Genomic DNA, 8,487 nt, shown 5'->3' on the forward strand with positions numbered 1-8,487 from the left:
AGGAAAACATTTAGAGATCGTCACCAATTGTTGAGATATTTTTTATTTATTTTTACGTGTACACTTTTAAATACATGTATTAGTTTATGCTTTTCGTATCGTGGTCCAATTAATCATTGTTCATAAAACTTGTTATTCAAATTTCTCCGAGACGATTAACCTTTCGGATAAAAGACGGATTCGGATAAAAACTGCGGAATTGTTAGGCGCGGTTTGATGTTGATCAATGAACGATCAATTGGACCACGGTACAAAAAAAAAAAACAACAAGCTATTATATGTACGAATCCGTGAGGTGTACGCATAAAAAAAATAAAAAATATCTCAACAATTGGTAGCGACCTCTCGATATTTGCTACCTCCTCCAGATTCTACGAGGGTATTTTTTTTTCTCGATATTTGTCAGAAATTTTTCAGGTAGCATCTCGAAAAAAAGAAAAGTTAAATAACGAGCCACCTTGATGTACGTATTGTACATACGTACGTATAAAGTATATACGATACTAAAACTAAGTGTGTGGGAACGGCTGCAGCTGTTGGAAACTTGTCAATTCTTCCTAGATAACGCTAGCTTCGGTAGACATCCACGTGTAGGTATACAAGATGTACGATATTCCACGAAACTACATATATAACTTAAGTTATATGTATATTGCGAAGTGCGTGGTAATATCGTCACAACGCGTGTTGGCCTCAATTTTCAATGACTCCGCCGCGCCATTATATTCTTATATCGATAAATAAACACACTGTGACCATAGATTTTTCCTAAAGTCGGTAACACGGACGATAACGACTTTTCTCAATCGGACATTTATATGTAACAACATTTAATACAGTTTGAATTATTCAACGTATAAATATATCAGACAACATGCCGCGTGCAATGATAATTTGCAACGTAAACGTAGATACATAACAGTTCAAACATATTACAATCACCGTATCTTCGCGTAATAATTTGCTGAGCCTGCCAAACATGGCGGAAGAAAAATGTTTTGTCAATTCAAATAAATCGGGTTGTGTTCGATGATTTGACGAGTTTTTGTTGCATCGAATGACGGTTCATCGATTAAGGAATAAGAAACCACTTTTTTTTTTTAAAGACAACCGCAAGAATTCCTTCTCTATGCAGTGTTTGTAGATACCGCTGCGCACAAACGGTGCCATTGAACCGATTTGGATGAATGATTGTTCGTTCAAGACGTCGCTCATTGTCAGCATGTCAGAGTAGTAGACAAGCCATCGTAATATATAGTATATACCCGATGGTTGTCTATGAACCGAACCCACCCCGAATCACGAGAACTACGATTTCGTGAAAAGTCGCGAATTTTCAAAGTTCAACGTTCCAAATGCCGACATTATTTTTCCTTGAAATATCACCGATCATTTCATTTTCCTCGATTGAAGATATCAGCCAAGATTCTCAGATTTTGGTATCGTCGTCTTTGTCACCATATAGAAACAGTTCAAACGTGAAGTTAACATGTATTTGAAAACAGTTCGTAAATTTTAAAAGGGAAGGAAAAAGGAGAAGGAAAAAACAGATGTATACAGACGAAAGAAAAACAACGCAAAGGAAAGATCTGGTCCCTGTGGTTTATAACCAATATACCAACCTTGACAACTGAAATTGTCTCGAAATGATTCTTTTACAACCGTAGACCAAATAATATTCTATAAATCTTGAGGTTGGACGACATGACGAAGCTGCAGCTGCTCGAAAATCTCATTTCTCGCTCCACGATGTTCGTTCGTTCGTATTTCATATATCTTTTCTTCTTTTTCCTCCCACGTTGGTTATCTTTTTTTCAGTCCGGTGATTTTTTTCCTTCCAACCTCCCTCTCCTTCTCTCCCTTCATTACACACTTCTTTTTGGTTGACCCTGGACAAGTCAAGCCGCGTTTATACCCAATGGACAATGTGCTAGTCGTTCTTGGCTGCGCCTCAAACCTCCGCAGACCCAGCTGCCTCTGTCTCCGATCATACAACCATGTCTATGTCGAATTGAAATAGGCACGCGGCTGATGTAACCGCGTCTGAAATGTCGTTTCTCTAAACCTATGAGCGGCAATTGCGGATACATCAAACCCTCGGCTCGCAGCCTTAAGTATAAATATACACCGTTGCGTCCGCGTCGATTTCACTCGATTCGCGTCCGAAACTCAAAAAGGACGAATACGTGCCAGGCTTTGAGAAACCGTTCGTCAAGATTCGTCCCGATCGCGAAACGTGCCGCAGGAACGTTGAAAGTCCGTTCGTACCCACCGCAAGACGATTTTCAAATTTCCAATCCAACGGCAACGATTTGCTGTCGATAATTTTGCTTCGTCGCGTCGGCGTGCGATTTGCATTGAATGAAACAAAAAGGAGACAAAATTTTTACTCTTGTAAATCCCCGTTTCTCGCCGGAAAAAATTTTACCGTTCGTTACAACCGTCACGTAATAAACCGATGACGAGACGTTCGATACGTGGGAAGTCCGTGGGTAATTTTGCCGGGATTTGCCCCAATAAGAGATGATTTTAAGAGGTTACTACGTCGCATGAGCAATAATAATATAACATACGTGTAGAACATACACGTTGCCGCGTAACTGCCGCGTCGTAACAATTTGTGCGAGCCTCTCTGCATCGGTCCAATCAAACGTCAATAATAATCTAAACCAGCGTGGAATCTGTTTACAACTTTTTTAAACGGTGATACGTAGATAGTTTGCACGTATGTACAAGTTACGCACGTACGTTGTATGTATAACGCATGTACAGCGCATCCTTCGTCGTGGCTTCTGCCGCTGATGATACGCTGCTACTGCGCATATAATGTTGCGCGTAAAACACAAGCATGTAAATGTCGACCATACAATACTTGCTTAGTTATACATGTACGTTAACGAATAACGATTATCGTGGTATAAACGACAAGTTTATTTTTCACTGTTATTCGAGGGATGCTAGCGTCTTAATTACGTCGGGTTGCGCTCGCGTATGATCGTACAATTAACTCTGAGGAACTTGAGAATGAAATACTTCGTCACGGTACCGTGAATTAATTTCGGTAAAAAGTTGAACGGGCTGCTCTTGTTGTATTTTTTAATATTTTAAGGACAACGTTATCAGCGACATAATATTCTGTCATCAATTTACTTTCGTCATAAACGTCGGCGATGCATTTATTATTCGAAATAAGCAACTCCAACCACTTTTGTACAAATCTCTGACGACGTTGAAACTTTCAAAAATTCCGCTACACTCGCGTCATAATTTCAGAGAATTTCATTATACGAAAATAAAAACAGATATATGCATAGATTGATGATAGTGAGCTAGAAATTATTGCTGATGAGTTTCGCGCAATAAAAAAAGTCACATCAATCATCCAACGAATACGCAAGTAAGGAAATATTTTACGCAAGTATATCGAGAAACTTTTGCACGGATTTTTTTTATCAACGCACGCTGATATACATGAAAGGGGATCGGCGCCGCGATGTTGTGCAATGTTACGTCACACGAATGTAACATACAAAGAATATCAATCGCATGGGAAATTGAAATGAGGATAAAACTACGCGCTTCGATTCAAGTTGCATCGCAACTGCGTACTTGCACAAAGCAGCTGCTGCCTACTCTCAATCAGCGTACAATCGCAAGCGGATTGTAGGAGTTGCAAAATTCCGCGATACAATCGAGCTGATCGTGAAAATTGACACCCGTGGCTGCAGCAACTGCAACAGAGAACAACCCGCTGTGGTTCGGTTGTGAACACCTGTGCAGGCTGCAGTTGTTGCAGGATTTGCGGTCGAGGAACTGAACCCAAGAAGTCTGCGGATATACGAGTCAGAAGCGGCGTAGTTAATTTGTTGCACGGTAATTTCACACGCGCAACGTGCATTATTGTTACGTACCGATCGGTTGGCTGAAGAATTAAAGTCGCGTTGAAGCGAAATTAATCGCTCGTGAAATTACTTGCCAGGCATGTCAAGGCTCACTGGTCCGAAAGACGGTCGAAGGGATGGCCAAGAATTTCAACTTGCCGTTACGTGTTGTTATTACAATTTGAAACAATATTATGTTTGTCTCTTTCGCAGATTTAATCTTCAACGTTTGCACGGATGAAAAACGGATAAAACTGCGATTCTTGAATTCAATATACATTAGATTATAGGCTTCGGCACATTTTTAAACTCGACGATCAGGGCTCAGCTATTAATAGGGTTCAATCAACATTCATTCGGTTGACGAGTTGTGAACGCGGAATGACTGGATTGAATTAGTTCTGAGTGGTGGAGAGAATTCATATTGAAAAACATCCAGGCATTACGCATTAATAACAATGTTTCGCAAGTTCCGATATTCATTTTGATCACACTTTTTCGCCCAATACTGCATTGAATTCGCGTCGGAAATCATTTTAATTAACAGTGTGAGTATGATAAATAATCTGTATACAGAAGTGATCGGTAAGAATGAAAGAAGAGAAAAGGATAATTGTTTTACGTATAATACTATAGCAATATAATGTTATAATTACCAGTCGAAATATTGTTTCGATGCATGTAACGCGGAATATTTTCTCGAACGAAGAAACGCAGCTCCGTTAGGCAGCGGCAGCCGAGTATGTAAAAGAAGGATTATTTTTCTCGGGGTTGACGGGAAGTGAAGCAATCAGCTAGTAATTATGCCGCAGCCGGATGTTTCCCTTTCTAATTATTTCGATATTGTAATATACTTAAGCGAATTATTCCGCGAATCCCGTGCGATTTGCCCGACTCTCTTGAACGTTTCCTTTTCTCGGAAATAGATTGGGAGACGTTCAGCTGCGGGTTGAATATGATTTTCAGGGAATTGTCACAACTCGCAGGCGTTGCACAAGATTTAGGAAACTATAAATAATTTTTATTATTTTTCTTCGGATCCAGTCGAGACTTTATCTTCGATAAATAATTGGCGCCAAAAAATATTGAGACCTCTGCGAAAAATACGAAGAGTGATTAATTTTCTGTTTACCAAATTTCTGTGCTTGTGATTTTTTAGAAACGTGTAACGTTTTTTTCCGGCTACGTTTATACGACGTTATAGACTTTTCGAACAACAAAGATGTTGGAATCGAGTACGACGGTAATCGTCGACTTGCTTTGATTTCCTAGCGTTTGGGACTCGGTCAAATTGCAGCAGGCAAATTTATCAAAATTTTGCGAAACGCAATTACTTTAATGAATTAAAAATTCAATTCTCTTATTCAAACGCTGCGAATTTTCCTAATTTTTTGCGGACAACCAGATTATCGGCACAAAAGTGTTTCAAGAAATAGAAATCAGATTCAGAAAAACATTCGGTAAATTGCGTATATTCAATTATTGTACAGAGCTGCTCGGGGCATCACCGCATATATCCATAACGTTGTGGTCCTCTACGCACTTGGCACTTTGGCTTAAGCGTATTTTTACATCGTGCCTACGTGATATACAACGAATAGTAAGTCGGCTACAGCTGTTGTGGCTATATTCATTTCGACGTGTTGTGATCGGCGTTTAATTTACAGTTTCCGATCAGATCGGAATAATTTGGTCTCTGCCTCAAAACTCACGTGCGTTCAAAGAACGCTGATCGTTTTCGAGTGTATTTCGCGAAGGTGATACTTTTTTTTAAAGATATAAGGTAAAATATTCGTCGAACGCTTCTGACAATGTACCAATTAATAAGAGTGTACAAGACATTCGTCAGCTGTGCGTGTGTCAAATTGTACAATCGAAACATGATGCGCGTCCGCGTGTAGAACTCGTGAAAAAACGTGGATCTCACTACGGTGGGGGTTGGAAAAAAATTCCATCGCACCGCACCGTAGAGTAAAATTTATCCTATACGACGGGAATTAGCTCGGTTCGCGCAATCAATTACCGATTGCATTACTCAGTCACAATCACAGAGCGTTTATAACAATTGATTCGTCATCGTGAGCCGCGGTAACTACGCTTCAAAATATAATATCGGTCGCACGGTTCGTCATCGCTCGTGTTATAGATATAAAAAAAATTTTCGTCATCAAAACTTTTCGAAAAGTTGATCACTTTGACCTTATGATTCAAAGTCGCGATATCCTTGGTATACAGCGGTTTCCTTATCATCCTATGAAATACGACTGTGACCATGATTCGCCATACAATGTAGTAAATATGACACAAAGGCTGACGAGGCACCCTTTCCGCACGACGATTCTACATTGTATGATAATTGTCCGAAGGAGATTCGACAACGAGAAGCGTCAGTCGAGCAATGCTGGCTGTGCTCACGCGCACGTTACGTATGACGGATATTTGAGTAAAGCGTGCAACGTCTTGTCGTTACAGGCAATATACGGACGAGATTCATTCACAATCGACCGCGACCATTAGTCGTACATATACGCGTTGTACCATGCGTACAATAAACGCACATACATATACATGCGCATAAATGTAAGCCCTTCACCACATTTCTCGTACAGCGTATAAACGCGTTGCGCAGCACTCGTGCATATATTGCGTTACCGCGTGGGTCATGGAGATGTAATGTATAGACACGCGTGAATTTGTATGATAAATTCCTGTAGAACCGGCGTTTGGACGTCAACGTTACGCGTGTATGGGAAATTCCTTCCCACCTTCCTCCCCCCGCTTCGTATTTTCGTACGGGTCGCGTGATACAACCTTTATTATCGGTATCACCAAACCGATAATTCAATCAGCATTACGCACGTTGGAAGCCGCGCCGGGGTCGATACGGAGGGTACGTGATATATATCCCATGGATATATCAACCATCAGCGTGTGCGGTCTTTCTTTCTCCCGATCCTCCCTCCATCGCTGCCACCCATGGATACAATACACAAATCTCTGACAAGACGCGCAGCGGACAACTCGAAGCTCGCGTTACATAACCGGGCACTTGAACGCTTCTTTTCATTTTTTTTTTTTTTTTTATCCCATTCCCTTTTCTCTCGTGTTGCATGGTCTATGCTCCGTACCGAGTTTTACAGGGAGCTGGAATACCGACCGGTAGCGGAAACTGCGAAGCTGATTCAGACTTGAAGAGTTGTATTTAATTTTAAGATTCGGGGTTCGGACTGTTTTTTTATTCCGTATTCACTCGTGGGGACGAAATGAAATGTCAGCGGACTGCGGGAGACTTTACTGCACTTTGTTGTTTGCGAAATTCACTCGTCACGATCAGCTGATCATTCGTTACGACGCCATATTGCCAATTTTAAACCGTTCTTCACATCGAGAATCAATATTCATTTATTTTTTATCAATATTACCAATTGCCGTTGAAATTGCACCGATCAATTTTTTTACATTTTTCTTCTCGTCGTTTGCTGCTAGCAGGAATTTTTCATAAAAATTGTTACAATACGCGGGTAATTAAGATTACACCACGTACCAAACGCATCTGCGTAGTCATAGAATATTATCAAATTGTTTTGAATCGGTCGTATTATTTCGGCCTTGTCCGCAATGGTACGTAGTATAAGATACTTAGTCCCTACAGCCAGAGTTGCGTTCTTCCGCTCTGATTACAGATAGGAACGCCTATAATAGGCGTAGCTGTAGACTGCTTGCCGCCGCTCCAAGTTCTTGGCTATACAACACGGTTCGCGTCGGGCGCGGTACCGTAACGTTAAATCATAATTGTGAAAACCATCCGATCATGGGATAAACAACGAACGAGCGTATCCGCTATAATTCGTTGCGTTCGTTACACCTTACCGTACGATAATGACTTTAGCCGTAAGCGCGATGCGGAATTAAGTACGTTGGAATTATACTTTTACGAAATAAATATTGGCTGTCTATTAATTAAGCGATATATTTTGTTTGCGTGCGTAAATGTAAACGACTGTATTGCCGTAAAATAAATTGTTATACGCATTGACAATGATATAAATGTTGAAAAACACGATATAACAGGGTATGATATTATAATCATGTGTACGCGAGTTCGTACGTTACATGTGCATATAACATGTTACACTGGGGAAGAATTATCGCGCCCGCTGTGTTTAGCCATGCAATATCGATACATCATAATAACGCTGCTGTTATTAAAATGATATCTGCACATACCGTGCGCAAGCACATTGTTGCACAGAAATCTTCATTATGGCCGGGAGAATAATAAATTTGTACAATGCGACCAATCGAAAGTGGCGATTCGTTATCAAAGACAATGTTATTCTGCCAATTAAACGGCAACGCGTAGCTAGAAGCCCGCGATTCATAAAAAAGCTGAACCAATGAAGCGAGGATAACTGACACTTAGTGACAGGTCCGTAATGGCCGCTGAATGCGATCACATCCACGATTCAAGATCCTACGGGTTGTAGTTACGTACAAAGTGGTGCGATAATTTCATAAACTGCCTTGTTAGCGCTTTTTGTAAATGACGTGACGTTAGGATCGGAATTTCCGGTTTTACGTACGTTCTATCCGTTCCGATCCATTT

The sequence above is a fragment of the Neodiprion virginianus genome, chromosome 2 (assembly GCF_021901495.1).
Source record: "Neodiprion virginianus isolate iyNeoVirg1 chromosome 2, iyNeoVirg1.1, whole genome shotgun sequence".
Taxonomy (NCBI): Eukaryota; Metazoa; Arthropoda; class Insecta; order Hymenoptera; family Diprionidae; genus Neodiprion; species Neodiprion virginianus.